Raw genomic sequence first — 18688 nt, 5'->3', positions numbered from 1 at the left:
TCAGTCTCAAGCCATGTGTAGTAAATTGCTTTTGTATGCTTTCTTTTGTGAATATTTTGAGATCGTTCATTTATGCAATTAGACTTGTCTGGGGTAAAATACTTCTCCTTTAGACACTTTGGATAAAGGCTGAGCCTTCTGATAGTCAAAACAAACTGTCACACTGCTTTTTATTTTCATTTAAAATATTGAAAAATCTTTTTGCACTTATTTTTTGCAAGCTATAATCTGCTCTTATATTATTTTTTAATTCTAGATCTTGAGCTGCCTTTACAACAACATGTGCACAAACCGAGTAGCTGTAATCATCAGGGTCTCCAAAACCCAGTTTGAGACATGTGTAGAATACCCTTCCATACATTGTAAGAGAACAGTCCAAAAACCCTTGTTAAACTCGAGAAGCGTTGTGTTTGCCAAGAATTTCTTTAAGATCTAACTCTAGTGGAAGATATGACAACTTAACTTTATTTCTGTAGTAATGATAAGATCTGCGTATAATACAATGACGTATCATAATGAAAGGTCTCTGCCCTTCGTTCCTTTCCTGCAGTTTGTGAGCTCGTCCACCTCGATTCTCATTAGGCAAAACATCCTGCAGCTTATATATTTTGGCAATATGCCTGAGTGTCTCGGGACACTCCTGGGAAAATACATATGTGTTGTGTACATAGTTCCGCGTAGTCAGCGCGTACACAACTTTCCCACTAGAGCGCGCCCCGCTAAGCACAACAGCGCAGGCGCAGCGCTCGTCCGTCTCCGCACTACGAGATGGCGCGGCCATAAAGACGGACCAAATTCTGCTTCCGCCGATCTGCGTATTAATATGTAATGCAGCCAATGAGATTGCTGCTAACGTAGAACCTTTTCTTCTCGCGGATCACACTCGCGCAGTGATACCTTGAAAGGTGGCTACACTGAGCCACAGCGCCAGAAATCGCGCCAGAGAGTATTGTTCCGCCGCAAAGCAGGATGTCTGTGTTTCAGTGACCTTATAAATTTTAGATATACACTGACCTTGAATGAAAAGAAGTTGAACACGACAATTTCTTACTACGATGCATAAAAGTGAAATTGCTTAAAAGATTCAGGGGGAAGGAAGATGATGAAAGTAACCAAAAATCTGTGTCAGTCTCATACTACATAAGACAAGAGGAAGGCTGGGACCTCTGTATATGTCTAAACATACAGAAACGTGACAGGTAATTCTGATGTTATTTATAGCCTAAGCAAAATTTTTATAGAATGACAGCAATTGTCTGAACAGGTTATATTTATTTCATATTGTGGTGTGCGTACTGTAAGACCTTCGGTACACACACCATCAGATTATTTGACTTGTCGCTCTAACGAAGTAGGCGAGTGTCAGCAATATGTCTCGTGGTCTTATCGTGGCGTGTTTATCTTCTACCGTTAGATCAGACGATAGAAATGCCACTTGCACGCTTATAGTAGCAGATTGACGGTGACCAAATTTAAACAGAACTTCGTTAATTTTACACACACATTTATTAAAATAATAACAAGCATAAAAATAGCTTAACTTGCGTCTGGATGACAATCTGAAGTTCCTTTGGTCTTGGTACGTTAATCTTATTCTCACATATCTCTGATACTTGACAATAGTGTCTATACATTTATCTTCATGGCTGTGTATAGGAATATGGTAATCTTATTAGGCACAGACCAATGCAGACTAATACAGACTGACTAATCGGAGGTCTGTACACTCGTTATAATACCTCTCGCGTTCAGGTTGAAAGGTGGCTACACTGAGCCACAGCGCCAGAAATCGCGCCAGAGACTATTGTTCCGCCGCCTCCACTGGCAGTGATTATTGAGACGTAGCGGCAAGCAGTTCTTGCCGAGAAGTTGTGGTGGACACTGCTTGTAGCTGAAGTCAGAGTGAGATGCGGTAGTGGAGAGTGTTGTTCCATGTTTATGCAGTTATTTGATGGGAGAGATAGCAGATGTTGTTCCAATGGAGATATTGTAATGATCTGAGTGCTTTTCGTCAATATAAATTAAGGTAACTAACTACTGTTCTTTATTTTCTTATTATTTGTGTGTCCTGAATAATGCTTCATTACAGGTTCAGTCAACAAAGCATCTGGCGTGTGTTCTTGTATTAGAGTGTAATTCTGGTTTTCTTGCGCAATTATAGTATTTCTAATTTTCTTTTATCACGTCAGTATAATTGGTATTTAAAAATTCTTGTCTTGTTGAAGAAGAACCGTGCCAGATGCGCGTTGAGTCATACTACCACATACAGAACAGCTACACTTGTGTTTGTTGTTTCGTAGGTTTTATAGTTGCTGGGGACTTGATTAATTAATTGTGCTAACAGAAATTTTCTTACATTCTTTGTTGTCATTCTAAGCAGTCAGATTGCGTACTAAAACTAGTCAGGGCCAGCCGTTTACGAGACTTGCGTAATCGGACATACAGCTACTAAAAATATTTGCATTCTTATTATATATAATATAAATAAAGCCCCCATGCACGTTGTAAATTTAACTCTGAAAATTTCTGTACTATCACGCGATCTCTTTCTTCCTGTTCCCTATCCTGTTCCCTTTGTCTAATCTCTACTGCAACTAATCTATTATTGTGAGCATTCAAAATCGGTTGTACTTCTTCTCTGATTTCTTTCTTTAATTCATATTTCATATTTTTGAAACATGTCCCTATTCGTGAGTCTAACCGTGTTTCCAGTGTTCCCATATCAGTTTTTAATTCAGATCCCAAAGTTTCCATCTGTGTTTTTAATTCAGATCTAAACCGTGTTTCCATTGTTCCCATATCAGTTTTAATAGTTCCTATTTGTGTTCCCATATCTGTTTTTAGTTCAGATCGTAACTGTGATACCACTGTTTCCATATCTGTTTTTAATTCAGATCGTAAATGCTCCATTGTTCCCATTTGTAAATCTAACCGAGATCCCAAATTTAATATTGCACCCATCAACTGCTCCATATTAAATGGTTCAGAATTCTTTTCGCCCCTAACATTTCCCGTAAAACTAACTTCCTTCTGCATAGCCATAAGGCTATCTGTGTTCGATACTATTTCAGAATCTTCTGTCGTTAATCTCGTACTGTGTGAATTTTCTGATTGAGAAAAATTTTGAAATGGTTCCGGACTATTTTCCCGACTTCTTACATTGTTTTCCACTTCATTATTCAACATACTGTTCTCCTGTGTTGGCGAGTTCGCCATGTTAACAATTTCGTCATTCTCACTATCCATCATTTTTGCCTTTTTCATAGATCGCGTAATCATTTACAAAACATACAAAACTCGTCACTATATGAAAATTACACACAATGACACTTTATCACCAACAATATCAATCACACGAAATGCTTCCTTCAAACACGATTAACGAACAATAGAAGAATGACAATCACCAAATCTACACATGGAATATAGACTACAATTACTAAACTACAAATTACTACAACAATACTGCTGTCTACTATTTTTACAATCAGAAGATTCCAAGGGACGATCCTGGCAGGGTCGCCACGTGCATGGGGGCTTTATTTATATTATATATAATAAGAATGCAAATATTTTTAGTAGCTGTATGTCCGATTACGCAAGTCTCGTGAACGGCTGGCCCTGACTAGTTTTAGTACGCAATCTGACTGCTTAGAATGACAACAAAGAATGTAAGAAAATTTCTGTTAGCACAATTAATTAATCAAGTCCCCAGCAACTATAAAACCTACGAAACAACAAACACAAGTGTAGCTGTTCTGTATGTGGTAGTATGACTCAACGCGCATCTGGCACGGTTCTTCTTCAACAAGACAAGAATTTTTAAATACCAATTATACTGACGTGATAAAAGAAAATTAGAAATACTATAATTGCGCAAGAAAACCAGAATTACACTCTAATACAAGAACACACGCCAGATGCTTTGTTGACTGAACCTGTAATGAAGCATTATTCAGGACACACAAATAATAAGAAAATAAAGAACAGTAGTTAGTTACCTTAATTTATATTGACGAAAAGCACTCAGATCATTACAATATCTCCATTGGAACAACATCTGCTATCTCTCCCATCAAATAACTGCATAAACATGGAACAACACTCTCCACTACCGCATCTCACTCTGACTTCAGCTACAAGCAGTGTCCACCACAACTTCTCGGCAAGAACTGCTTGCCGCTACGTCTCAATAATCACTGCCAGTGGAGGCGGCGGAACAATACTCTCTGGCGCGATTTCTGGCGCTGTGGCTCAGTGTAGCCACCTTTCAACCTGAACGCGAGAGGTATTATAACGAGTGTACAGACCTCCGATTAGTCAGTCTGTATTAGTCTGCATTGGTCTGTGCCTAATAAGATTACCATATTCCTATACACAGCCATGAAGATAAATGTATAGACACTATTGTCAAGTATCAGAGATATGTGAGAATAAGATTAACGTACCAAGACCAAAGGAACTTCAGATTGTCATCCAGACGCAAGTTAAGCTATTTTTATGCTTGTTATTATTTTAATAAATGTGTGTGTAAAATTAACGAAGTTCTGTTTAAATTTGGTCACCGTCAATCTGCTACTATAAGCGTGCAAGTGGCATTTCTATCGTCTGATCTAACGGTAGAAGATAAACACGCCACGATAAGACCACGAGACATATTGCTGACACTCGCCTACTTCGTTAGAGCGACAAGTCAAATAATCTGATGGTGTGTGTACCGAAGGTCTTACAGTACGCACACCATAATATGAAATAAATATAACCTGTTCAGACAATTGCTGTCATTCTATAAAAATTTTGCTTAGGCTATAAATAACATCAGAATTACCTGTCACGTTTCTGTATGTTTAGACATATACAGAGGTCCCAGCCTTCCTCTTGTCTTATGTAGTATGAGACTGACACAGATTTTTGGTTACTTTCATCATCTTCCTTCCCCCTGAATCTTTTAAGCAATTTCACTTTTATGCATCGTAGTAAGAAATTGTCGTGTTCAACTTCTTTTCATTCAAGGTCAGTGTATATCTAAAATTTATAAGGTCACTGAAACACAGACATCCTGCTTTGCACGTTGTTTCCTTTGTTGTTTCGAAATGGTTACAGCCTATATTCAGATCTTCGTTTGTGGATGCAATTATGCATTTCTTACCCTTTTGACGTTGATGACACCAGCTTTGCTTTCCACTTTTCACCTCCTGGATTGTTTCAGAATATATTGAATCTTCCATATGGATTGTTGTCTAACAGTCGCTTAGCAAACAGTTGATTTATCTTGTTAACTGTTGTGTGATTGCCTAAAAATAAAAACAAGTGAGTGTAAACGCTGTTAAATTTAACTTTTAAATTTTAAGTTCAAAGTTTTACCCATGCAGTATAAAACAAGGATTAGGTGAGTTTTTTAGAACCTTGAAAAATTAAAATGTCGAGTTTTGTGAAAATTAGCTGTATTGAGGCTACATTTACAACCGCAAATATTCAGCTTTGTCAAATTTTCTATTAGCCATTGTGTGAGATCTATGTCAAAGTACTATAAACCGTTAGAAAATGCATGTTGAAAACCTCCTCGTTTAGATCAAATACTAAGGTCTAAATTCTCCTCCAGCAGCATCAGATATGATATAGCTCTCACCACAGCAATAGCCACCCATCCGTTACCATGACGAGATATTCGATTACCGTCAATGCTGAAAAAACCATACAACCTAGAAAAACACGTATTTAAGTTTCTAAGTCAGTGCAGTCAAAAGATACGGACGTTTATTGAGATCTCTTTTTCTCAAGATCAGGTGGACGTTGTTCTTGTGGTCTTCAGTCCTGAGACTGGTTTGATGCAGCTCTCCATGCTACTCTATCATGTGCAAGCTTCATCTCCTAGTACCTACTGCAACCTACATCCTTCTGAATCTGCTTAGTGTATACATCTCTTGGTCTCCTCCTACGATTTTTACCCTCCACGCTGCCCTCCAGTACTAAATTGGTGATCCCTTGATGCCTCAGAACATGTCCTACCAACCGATCCCTTCTTCTGGTCAAGTTGTGCCACAAACTTCTCTTCTCCCCAATCCTATTCAATACTTCCTCATTAGTTATGTGATCTACCCATCTAATCTTCAGCATTCTTCTGTAGCACCACATTTTGAAAGCTTCTATTCTCTTCTTGTCCAAACTATTTACCGTCCATGTTTCACTTCCATACACGGGTACACTCCATACAAATACTTTCAGAAATGACTTCCTGACACTTAAATCTATACTCGATGTTAACAAATTTTTCTTCTTCAGAAACGCTTTCCTTGCCATTGCCAGTCTACATTTTATATCCTCTCTACTTCGACCATCATCAGTTATTTTGCTCCCCAAATAGCAAAACCCCTTTACTGCTTTAAGTGTCTCATTTCCTAATCTAATTCCCTCAGCATCACCCGACTTAAGTCGACTACATTCCATTATCCTCGTTTTGCTTTTGTTGATGTTTATCTTATATCCTCCCTTTAAGACACCATCCATTCCGTTCAACTGCTCTTCCAAGTCATTTGCTGTCTCCGACAGAATTACAATGTCATCGGCGAACCTCAGTTTTTATTTCTTCTCCATAGATTTTAATACCTACTCCGAATTTTCCTTTTGTTTCCTTTACTGCTTGCTCAATATACAGATTGAATATCATCGGGGAGAGGCTACAACCCTGTCTTACTCCATTCCCAACCACTGCTTCCCTTTCATGTCCCTCGACTCTTATAACTGCCATCTGGTTGCTGTACAAATTGTAAATAGCCTTTCGCTCCCTGTATTTTACCCCTGCCACATTTAGAATTTGAAAGAGACTATTCCAGTCAACATTAGCAAAAGCTTTCTCTAAGTCTACAAATGCTAGAAACGTAGGTTTGCCTTTCCTTAATCTTTCTTCTAATATAAGTCGTAAGGTCAGTATTGCCTCACGTGCTCCAACATTTCTACGGAATCCAAACTGATCTTCCCCGAGGACGGCTTCTACTAGTTTTTCCATTCGTCTGTAAAGAATTCGTGTTAGTATTTTTCAGCTGTGGCTTATTAAACTGATTGTTCGGTAATTTTCGCATCTGTCAACACCTGCTTTCTTTGGGATTGGAATTATTATATTCTTCTTGATGTCTGAGGGTATTTCGCCTGTTTCATACATCTTGCTCACCAGATGGTAGAGTTTTGTCAGGACTGGCTCTCCCAAGGCTGTCAGTAGTTCCAATGGAATGTTGTCTACTCAGGGGGCATTGTTTCGACTCAGGTCTTTCAGTGCTCTGTCAAACTCTTCACGCAGTATCGTGTCTCCCATTTCATCTTCATCTACATCCTGTTCCATTTCCATAGTATTGTCCTCAAGTACATCGCCCTTGTATAGACCCTCTATATACTCCTTCCACCTTTCTGCTTTCCCTTCTTTGTTTAGAACTGGGTTTCCATCTGAGCTCTTGATGTTCGTACAAGTGGTTCTCTTATCTCCAAAGGTCTCTTTAATTTTCCTGTAGGCAGTATCTATCTTACCCTCTACATCCTTACATTTGTCCTTTAGCCATGGTGGACGTAACAAGTTGAAATTTATGTGAAGTACTAAGGTGTACGATTCTTTGGTCGTGTAAGAAATTTATGTTTTGGAGTCAATACAGTCAAAAACTACAGCCATATACGTCACATATATTGATGCTTGCAAACTGGCACATCGAAACCTATAATAGATTTATTTACATACATAATGAAATTTGTATGGAACCCTCAGAGCGCCAGTCCTACTCACACTCCTCTGGTTTTTTTCTGAATACAAAGATGATTACGGTTATATTATACAAATACAGCACTACCCGCAAACTTCTGTACTAATTTTCTTTTCTTCGTACATCCATATTTAAACTGGGTGAACGTGGGACACAGCTTGTATACTTTTGATTAAAAATGAAATTCCTCCAGCTGTACTCAAGATTTTATATTTACTTCGCTACTAGTTTCGACATTGCGTCAACGCTATCTTCAGGCCCGTACACTTTGATGAAATCAGTTGTATGTGACTCAGTCTAGAAGTCCGCAGTGAGACCAACACGTGTTCCACGTCTTAATTACAGCTGGAGGAATTTCATTTTTAATAAAAATTTTCTTTTGGAGCATACACGCTATTTTCATACTAACGTCGCACTCAGCTTTGTTTTTTGTTTATTTGCGAAGGAATTCGAAGCTTGGCCCAGAAGATCAGAGAATAGAAGATTTTAAAATATGGTACTATAGAATTATATTAGACGCGTAAATCGGGTAACAAATGATGAGGTTCTAATTGGTAAGAAAAGAGACTGATATTAAGACCTGATTAGAAGGAGGGTTCGGTTGGTGGCACACATATCTAGAAATCACGAGTTTGGTAATGGTGGAATGTGTGCGTGTGCAGGGAAGGGGGTTTGGGGCATTGTAGAGACAGACCGCAGCTAGCAGTTTCAGATGCATAGCGACAGAACAGCGAACACTGTATTGACTTAATAAACTGAAATAACGCGGTGCAGCGACAGAAAAAATACGAGTGCTTACTGAAAAAATAATGCCTCTGAACTTTTTATTCTGTTCTCAATATCGTCTGAATTGTTACATGTGATACATATTACTCGGCCCGTTTTCCCGCCTTGCTGATGCAAGTTGCAACTCTCTGCCTCTAGAGGACTCCGAACTGTAGCGTGTAACATGGCTGGTGTAACGTAACCATGCCCGTGCGTGAGAAACAGCGTGCTGTAATCGAGTTTCTAACCGCAGAAGACGTGCCTCGAACTTAAATCCATAGAGAAATGAAAGCTATGTATGGTGATGTTTGTATCGACATCCCCAATGTGTGACGTTGAGTTTTTCGTCGTGATGATGAAGGAAACCGTGATGCGAATCTGAATGTGTGTGACAGAGTTTCGAAAAGTTAAAGAAGAGCCTCGAGGATGTTACATAAGCGGTGTAAGCAAAAGTGAGGTTGTGGCGCCAGCAACCAATTCCAACATTCTTCAGTGACAGTGTCAACAAACAAGTCTCTCGTTGGGAGAAATGTGACCGTCGCCAGTGTTACGTATGTTGAGAAATAAATATGTAGACATGAAGCATAAAAATTTAGGACGTTAATAAATTTTTTCTTGTTTAAAAATTAAAAATTTACAATTCACGTAAAAAATTCGGACTCATTACTTTTCAGCACACCCTCGTAATTAAATACCGTAGCACACTTGCTTATAGAAAAATTTGAAGGAAATTTTATATGATCCATGTTGCTACTTCTATATAATTTTCCAATGTTTGTTTCAGAAAATGCAAGAGAATGCGGCCTAGAGGATCTGAAATGCTTGTCAACTTACAACAGTAAGTTTATTACGATCGTGTTTCTGTGCACTAGAGTCACAGAGGATATTTGTGTATAATAAATTCAGTGTTATCAATTATCATGTAATGACGCTTGTAGCGGGTAATCGAAGGATTAAATTGCATGATTCTCATACAACTTCGTAGTGATACTGCGTTACACTGCTGCAGGTGGAGGCGAAAAACAGGAGGACTCAACGATAAGCAGAATAATCAGCGCTTGTCATATCGGGTTAATTGTTGTTGAACTGCTGCTGCGGTCGCAGGTTCGAATCTTTCCTCAGGCATGGATGTGTGTGATGTCCTTAGGTTAGTTAGGTTTAAGTAGTTCTAAGTCTAGGGGACTTATGACCTAAGATGTTGAGTCCCATAGTGCTTAGAACCATTTGAACCATTTGTTTTAGAACGACCAAAGACTAGCTCGCACTTTATCTAGAAATGGTTCAGACACTCGACAATCCCATATGACGACGCAATGTGCTGATTCCTTAAGATATGCGCTCAGTTTCATGACGGACATTATTTTATTTTGTACAAACACGGAAACAAAGGGAGAAGGAAGGTAGATTGTAGGTTTTAAAGTGTCGTCAAAGAGACTAGAAAGAGAACACAAGCTCGGATATAGCGAGGACATCAGCCATGTCCTATGCTAAGGAATCGTCTAAAAACCTAAGGCAGGATCAGCTGCAGGGGAAATTGAACTATTACCCCCCAGCGTGCTAACCATTGTGCCACCTAGCTGAATGCAAATCGAAGCAGGAAAGGGATTCTCTCTGAGTAACACTCACGCCGCTCTCGCACTACAGTACTGCCTGTGTGGAAGCACTTGATAGAGAAGTCGGGCGCGCAGTGACGAAAGGGTACAGGACTATGCTGTACTGTGTATGGCCGCAGTAGATAAAGACCAGTACCTCGCGCTCACTGTCGTAACGGGCCGTGCAGCTTTATACAGAGTTATTCTAAATGATGTACCCATTTTCAAAATTTCGTATGTATTCAAGTACACATCCAAAATGAACAGTCTTTATACCATTGAAAAGAGCCATTTTCAAAAATTATTTGCGGGCGGGAGGTGATGGTTTGAGAAGCGGTCGGTAGAGTTTGCTCGGCAATAGGGCCGTAATTCTGTTTCACTGTCAGTTGTGAGTGAGATGGCGACTGTGGAGCACACGGTTTTCTACGTTCTTGAGTTCACGAAAAGTGAGTCGAAACTTGCAGTGCAGTGGGCATTTCGTACCAAATTCGGTATTCAGCCACCATCTCGCGAAAGCATTAGCCGTTGGTTAAAGCTATTTAAACGGACAGGGAGTATGTGCGCAGGCCGACCGCGTGTGTCGGAGGATGATGTCCGATGGATTCAAGGAAGTTTTGTGCGCAGTCCAAGTAAAACTACCTATAGAGTCGGTTGAGAGCTTGGAATACCCCAACTAGCTCTATGGAAAGTTCTGAGACGGCGTTTTCGATACATGCCCTACAGATTAAAACTTGTGCAGGCTCTCAACCCCAATAGTAAAGAGAAACGTTTGGCATTTTGCGGTTATGTGCTAGGAAAGAAAGAGGATGACACATTTCTACAGCGTGTAATTTTTAGCGATGAAGCGACGTTCAACCTTAGTGGAAAAGTCAACAGACATATGTTCGCATATGGTATTTGGAAAATCCACATTCACCATTGCTACACGAAAGAGACTCACAGAAAATCAATGTCTTCTGTCCCGTTTCCCGTACAAAGGTTTGTTGACGATTTTACTTTGCGGAAAGAACTGTAACGGGAATCACGTACCTGGACATGTTGGAACAATTGTTGTTCCCTCAAGTTATGGAAGATTCTCAGGAATTCATTTTCCAATAGGATGGAGTTCAGCCCCATTGGCACCGTGATGTGCCAGCCCCATTGGCACCGTGATGTGCGAAGCTTTTTGAATGACTGCCTTCCTCAGCCCTAGGTCATTGAGATATTTTGTGATTTCTCAAAGACTTTTGATTGTGTAAATCATGAAATTCTTCTAGATAAGTTTAAGTATTGTGGTATGAGTGGGACAGTGCACAAATGGTTTAATTCATACTTAGCTGGAAGAATGCAGAAGGTTGAAATGAACAGTGCAGATAGTCTAGAAAATCCAGCAGAGTACTCCAACTGGGGAGGTATCATGAATAGTGTCCCACAGGGTTCAGTCTTGGGTTCCTTATTGTTCATAATATATATTAACGACTTGCCATTCTGTATTCATGAAGATGCAAAGTTAGTTCTTTTTGCTGATGGTACAAGTATAGTAATCACACCCAAGAAGCAAGAATCAACTGAGAAAATTGCAAATAATGTCTTTCAGAAAATTATTAAGTGGTTCCCTGCAAATGGACTCTCACTAAATTTTGAGAAAACACAGTTTATGCAATTCTGTGCAGTAAATGGCATAACACCATTGATAAATATAGACTATGAACGGAAGTCTGTTGCTAAGGTAGAATACTCAAAATTTCTGGATGTGTGCATTGATGAGAAATTGAATTGGAAGAAACACTTCAATGATCTGCTGAAACGGTTAGTTTCAGCTACTTATGCTATTAGGGTTATTGCAAATTTTCGTGATAAACATATCAGTAAATTAGCCTAGTATGCCTATTTTCATTCACTGTTTTCATATGGCATCATATTTTGGGGCAATTCGTCATTAAGAGAGAAAGTATTCATTGCACAAAAGCGTGTAATCAGAATAATAGCTGGAGCCCACCCAAGGTCACCTTTCAGACATTTATTTAAGGAACTCGGGATATTCACAGTACCTTCGCAATACATATATTCACATATGAAATTTGTCATTAATAAACCATCCCAATTCAAAAATAACAACGAAGTGCATAGCTATAACACTAGAAGAAGGGATGATATCCACTATTCTGGATTAAATCTCACTTTGGCACAGAAAGGGTGAATTATGCTGCCACAAAAATCTTTGATCATTTACCAAATAGTATTAAAAGTCTGACAGATAGCCAACCAACATTTAAAAGCAAAGTAAAAGAATTTCTGAATGACGAATCCTTATGCTCAATAGATGAATTCTTAGATATGAAGTAGTAACTGTAAAAAAATATTAATTAATTAATTATTTTTGTTAAGAAAATTTATGTTAAAGTGACACGTTCCACATCATAACGAAATCTCGTATTCATGATCTATGGTTCAAATGGTTCTGAGCACTATGGGACTGAACTTCTAAGGTCATCAGTCCCCTAGAACTTAGAACTACTTAAACCTAACTACCCTAAGGACATCACACACATCCATGCCCGAGGCAGGATTCGAATCTGCGATCGTAGCGGTCACGCGGTTCCAAACTGAAGCGCTTAGAACCGCACGGCCACACTGGCCGGCCATGATCTATGGAACAAAGGTTTGTGTATGTATGTATGTATGTATGTATGTACGTATGATCAGTCGCAGGGGACTTGAGAACCTGGCTCTGCACTTCTGGCCACCGAGATCTTCTGATCTCACACCCTGCGACTATTTCTTATGGAGTTGTGTGAAGGAAGTGTTCTACGTCCCGCCTCTACCACCCACGCTGAACAATCTGCGGAACCGGAGCGCTGCTGCCGTGCACTCAGTAACAGCAGACACGCTTTCGCGTGTGTGGGACGAGTTTGTCTACCGTGTCCATGTTTGCCATGCAGCTGACGGTGGTCACACTGGACATTTACAAAATTTATCACATTTCTAATTATTTAATAATTATTAAAAACTCATTAATTACCATTTGTTACAAATTAGTAAATTTATTACATTGATATAAAACATTATGAAAAAAAACTTTGAAGCTTTTCTATTTTTGGATTTGCCTTGAATAAATACGAAGTTATGAAAATTGGTCTATCATTTAGAATAACTCTGTATATTGTGTCTGCTGCGGGCGGTTCAATCCCGCCTGCATCTAAATCTACACCTGTTAACGGTAAGCCATCTTACGGTGTGTGGTGAAGGGCATTTGACACCAAATACCACTTTCACTTCTCTCTTTCTCGTTCGAGTCGCGACTATTGGTATGTCTCCGTGCGAGTTCGAATGACTCTCATTTTACTGTCGCACTTTTCTCGCGAGACATATGTAAGCGGAAACAATATGCTGGTCGATGGTTCTAGGAACGTACTTTTTTGGAATTTTAATAGCAAATTGTACTATGAAGTACTACACTTCTCTCTTATCGTCTGCCAGTCGAGTTGGTTAAACGTCTCCGAGAAGCTTTTGCACTCTGTATTTAGGGCAGCCACAGCCCGTATGTATCATCGTCAGGTGCAATAAAATCAGTCTCATTTCTCGATCGGAAAATGATTTTATTGCACCTGATGATGCAGCTAAATGTTGCAAAACAGGTCGTGCCTACAAATAAAGAACTTACAGCAAAAGCTTTTGCACTTGCTAAACGAAATCATAATGTAACGCGCTCTTATTTCTTGGATCTTCTATATTTCCTCTCTCAACCCTCCGAGGTAATGATTCCAGACAAAGGAATTATATCAAAATATCAACCGAAGGTGGTAGTTGTAAACTCCTTCACGAGTGGATCATTCTTTCAGAGGATTGTTGTAATGAACCTCAATCTGACAACTGGCTTTCCAACGATTTCTTTTATGCGGTCTTTCCACAATAAGTCGCTTCCTGCGCCAACTCCTAGGTATTTGACAGATGGAACTGCAGCGAATGGTTTTCAGTCGTGTAATGAAGTCGAAACGGGTCTTTCCGCGTTTATTAACTGACATTTCCTGCACTAACCGTGGATAATCTGCAGATTTCCTCGGAATTAGCTACCAATGCTGTGCCGCCTCTTCATGTAACTGCATTATCCAGCAATAGTTCGATGCCTTCTGTTGTGGGCAGCGCTGGTACCACATATATCATTTTCTCGCCCTCCACTACTCGAAAATCACAAATCCGTTGATGTGTGTATGTCTTCTGTTGTTCGTGTCGTCATTGGCTAAATGTATTGTCCTTTAATGATGGACGCATGTGGACCAGGGGTGACCAAGAAATCGGCTGCACACTTCCTCCGCCGTTACGAGACGCTAAATGATAGGAGGGGAAGAGGGGTAAACAGCGAACGCGGTGTATTTAGAAAGCAATACGGTCGCACTGCGTGCGACTTGGTTTCATATTTCTCAACAACAGAGATCACAAGCGGAACAAAGTTTCAGTATTATTTCGTTATTTTTGGCATGTTTAAAACATAATATAATTTTCATCTGGTACGAAATGTCGGTATACTGACAGACGCAGACAGGTCCTCAGATTTTTATACTCAGTTTGCCATGTAATCGGGGCTTATTTACTTTCATAATGTAAGAAAGGTCTTTCACACAACTACGCTGGTCAAAATATTGTAGCACTTCTGCAACCACATTGTGTAGAGGTGGAAACTATCTGAGAGAAACAATGTAGACACCCTGGAGAGTTTTAACCTAAAAGGATTTGTCTTTAAAATGGAGGAATACTCACTGCAGATCAATCAGTTACATCTGCAGATACATAGGGACACTTTCAACTGAAATGACAAACGGTCTCAAAACGAACTCGAAAATATATGTAAGATTTGCAGTGTACTCAAAACGTTTAGAAAACTATCCCTGTAATTCTTTCAAGAGCCGAGCAAACCAGACACAGGCTGAGCCACGGCCCACACTACCGGCTCGCATGCGACTTGGCCTGCCGTGGCCGGCTCTGTGTCAGACGCTATCGCTTTGACTGTGACATGGCAGTCTGCAGTGTGGAGCGACGTTTCGAATAAACGCCAATGAGGATACTACTAAATGAAACATGCGGTCTCAGTTCCTTCATATCATAGCAATCTGATCAGTAAACACTATATTATATGGATTTTACGCGCACGACACTGCCCATTGTCCAAGGAAATCCGCAGGGACTGATGACCTCGGATGTTAAGTCCCATAGTGCTTAGAGCCACTTTGCAATCCGCATGCTGAAAAAAAAAAAGATGGTTCAAATGCCTCTGAGCACAATGGGATTTAACTTTGGAGGTCATCAGTCCCCTAGAACTTACAACTACTTAAACCTAACTAACCTAAGGACATCACACACATCCATCCCCGAGGCAGGATTCGAACCTGCGACCGTAGCGGTTGCGCGGTTCCAGACTGTAGCGCCTAGAACCGCTCGCCCACCCCGGCCGGCCCGCATGCTGCAATTCAGCAAGATGATTTCGGATGTATGTGATGCAGATACGCAAATCTTATTCAAAGAACAGTGAATAACGATGCTGCTCTGGTCTACAAGTTTCCATTTTACATATATGAGATGTGGGTGATCAACGACTTGCCTGTCATGGACCTCCAACAATTACGTGCACAGCTGAGGTTAAGCTACAGTAAACAGTTGTGTTCTAGCATTCCGTTGTAGGGCATGTTTAAGCATTGCTCCAGTACAATTTGATAATTTGATTATTGCAAGAGGCTGATACGGAATATCATAGAATATCATACATATTTACAGTTGTATGAAGGAGAAAAAATTGGAAAAACTTTCGTTCCTCATCCTTCCTCGTCCTTTCCCAATCCGAGCTTATCCTCCATCTCAGATCACCGTATCTCAGAAGATACGTTAGTCCACACCTCTTTCGTTTTTGACTTTGATATTAACTGTCATACGATGGTAGCCATGACTTTATTGTCAGTAAGTCAAAAGAGAATTTAGAAAATGACGAATTGAGAATGTCAAGGACAACAAGGTTATCTTTCCGAGTATACCATTGCACTTGGCAACCGAGCTTTTATCGTGCTAAAATGCGGAGTACAAGGCACGGGCGTAACTATGATGCGGCAACCGTGGAAAATATTAATCTGTACAGTAATAGGACTCCAATATCAATTAACTGAATCTGTAAAATGGATAGGTCTAGATGTGAGGAAATGTTTCTGTCAAGGTTGGGTACCCGTCGTAAATTATGTTGTGTGAAAAAAAGAATGAAGTTACAATTTTAACTTAGTTCTTAAAGACGCTGTAGAAGTTAATTACGAACAGCTCTTTATTTCAGCACTGTTAAAATCTACAATTTTTCTTGCCTCACAGTGGTAGGATTAAAAACCTTGTTGTTCGAGTACTTTCAACGTAGTGCTAACGGCACTAAACTCAGCGAGTTGGGTTGGCATATTCGAGACCATTGATCCACTTAGTCTTTGACATAGTTATTACAAGTAATAACGAAGCGTCGCAATAGCTCTTGAAAACGTAATTGGATACAACAGTTCTGTTATTCAGGGTAACGTACTAGAAGGAATCAGTGCAGTACCTAACACCTTGACATCTGCAAGTATGGACATTGCAGCAGCATGATACAAGCTAGCAGAAATGCTTTCAGAAACGATCATTCGACAAATGTCTTGATGGACCTCCTCTCCAACAACAACCTAAAACTTAGCAGAGCCGGCCGATGTGGCCGAGCGGTTCTAGGCGCTTCAGTCCGGAACCGCGCGACTACTACGGTCGCAGGTTCGAATCCTGCCTCGGGCATGGAAGTGTGTAATGTCCTCAGGTTAGTTAGGTTTAAGTAGTTCTAAGTTCTAGGTGAGTGATGACCTCAGATGTTAAGTCCCATGGTGCTCAGAGCCATTTGAACCATTTTTTTTGAACTTAGCAGAGCTGATGTTGAGTTACCACGATGTATGCACAAGCATAGTCATGTACCGAATAGAACCCGTAACTTTGCAAAAGCTGATAGCTGTCTTCACAAGCTGTTATGACATGTGTATGCGACGCTACCCCCATCCGTACATGTGCATATCGCTGTTTCATGACTTTTGTCACCTCAGTGGAAAATATGTGAAAGAACTTGCCCCTCTTCTAGCAACAGTGTACCGAAGGTCTTTGGTGGAGCGAAGCGTTCCTAGCGACTGAAAAAAGCATAGGTTGGGGCAGGTCGTTCCCTTCTTCAAAAAGGGTCGTCAAACAGGTGTACAAAACTACAGGGCTACAGCTCTGACATCGGTAAATTTTAGTATTTTGGAACTTCTTTTATGCTCACGTATTATGATATTTCTGGAGGCTGGAGGTCTCGTCTGTAGGAAACAACATGGGTTCCGAAAACAAGGATCGCCTGAAAGCCAGCTCGCTCTGTTCGTCCTCGAGACCCAGAAGCAGTAGATACAGGCCCCACAGGTAGATACCGTGCTCCTTGACCCTCGGAAGGCGTTAGATATAGTTCTGCGCTGCTGCCTAATGAACAAAATACGGGCGTAAGGATTATCGGACTTACTGTGTGATTGTAATGAAGAGTTTCTATTTAATAGAACACATACGTCTTTATCAGCGGAGAGAAGTGTTCAGACATAAGAGTAACTTCGGGCTTACCCCAGGAGAATGTTATACGAGCATTATACACTACTGGCCATTAAAATTGCTATACCACGAAGATGACGTGCTACAGACGCGAAATTTAACCGACAGAAGAAGATGCTGTGATATGCAAATGATTAGCTTTTCAGAGCACTCACACAAGGTTGGCGCCTGTGGCGACACCTACAACGTGCTGACATGAGGAGAGTTTCCAACCGATTTCTCATGCACAAACAGCAATTGACCGGCGTTGCCTCGTAAAACGTTGTTGTGATTCCTCATGTAAGGAGGAGAAATGCGTACCATCACGTTTCCGACTTTGATAAAGGTCGGATTATAGCCTGTCGCGATTACGGTTTATCGTATCGCGACATTGCTGCTGGCGTTGGTCGAGATCCAATGACTGTTAGCAGAATATGGAATCGGTGGGTTCAGGAGGGTAATACGGAACGCCGTGCTGGATCCCAACGGCCTCGTATCACTAGCAGTCGAGATGACAGGTATCTCATCCGCATGGCTGTAACGGATCGTGCAGCCACGTCTAGATCCCTGAGTCAACAGATGGGGACGTTTGCAAGACAACAACCATCTGCACGAACAGTTCGACGACGTTTGCAGCAGTATTGTCTATCAGCTTGGAGACCATGGCTGCGGTTACCCTTGACGCTGCATCACAGACAGGAGCGCCTGCGATGGTGTACTCAACGACGAACCTGGGTGCACGAATGGCAAAACGTCATTTTTTCGGATGAATACAGGTTTTGTATACAGCATCATGATGGTCGCATCCGTGTTTGGCGACATCGCGGTGAACGCACATTGGAAGCGTGTATTAGTCATCGCCATACTGGTGTATCACCCGGCGTGATGGTATGGGGTGCGAATGGTTACACGTCTTGGTCACCTCTTGTTCGCATTGACGGCACTTTGAACTGTGGACGTTAAATTTCAGATGTGTTACGACCTGTGGCTCTACCCTTCATTCGATCCTTGCGAAAC

General features: G+C 40.7%; 1 protein-coding gene across 1 annotated transcript in view; it reads left to right on the top strand.

The window, feature by feature from the left end:
* Positions 1–18688, top strand: part of LOC126114040 (pickpocket protein 28-like) — a 196644-nt gene that overhangs the window by 157242 nt on the left and 20714 nt on the right. The gene's annotated exons all lie outside the window — the stretch shown is intronic.

This window comes from Schistocerca cancellata, chromosome 1 (assembly GCF_023864275.1).
Source record: "Schistocerca cancellata isolate TAMUIC-IGC-003103 chromosome 1, iqSchCanc2.1, whole genome shotgun sequence".
In the NCBI taxonomy this organism is placed as follows: domain Eukaryota; kingdom Metazoa; phylum Arthropoda; class Insecta; order Orthoptera; family Acrididae; genus Schistocerca; species Schistocerca cancellata.
This window is presented reverse-complemented; position numbering and strand designations above follow the sequence as displayed.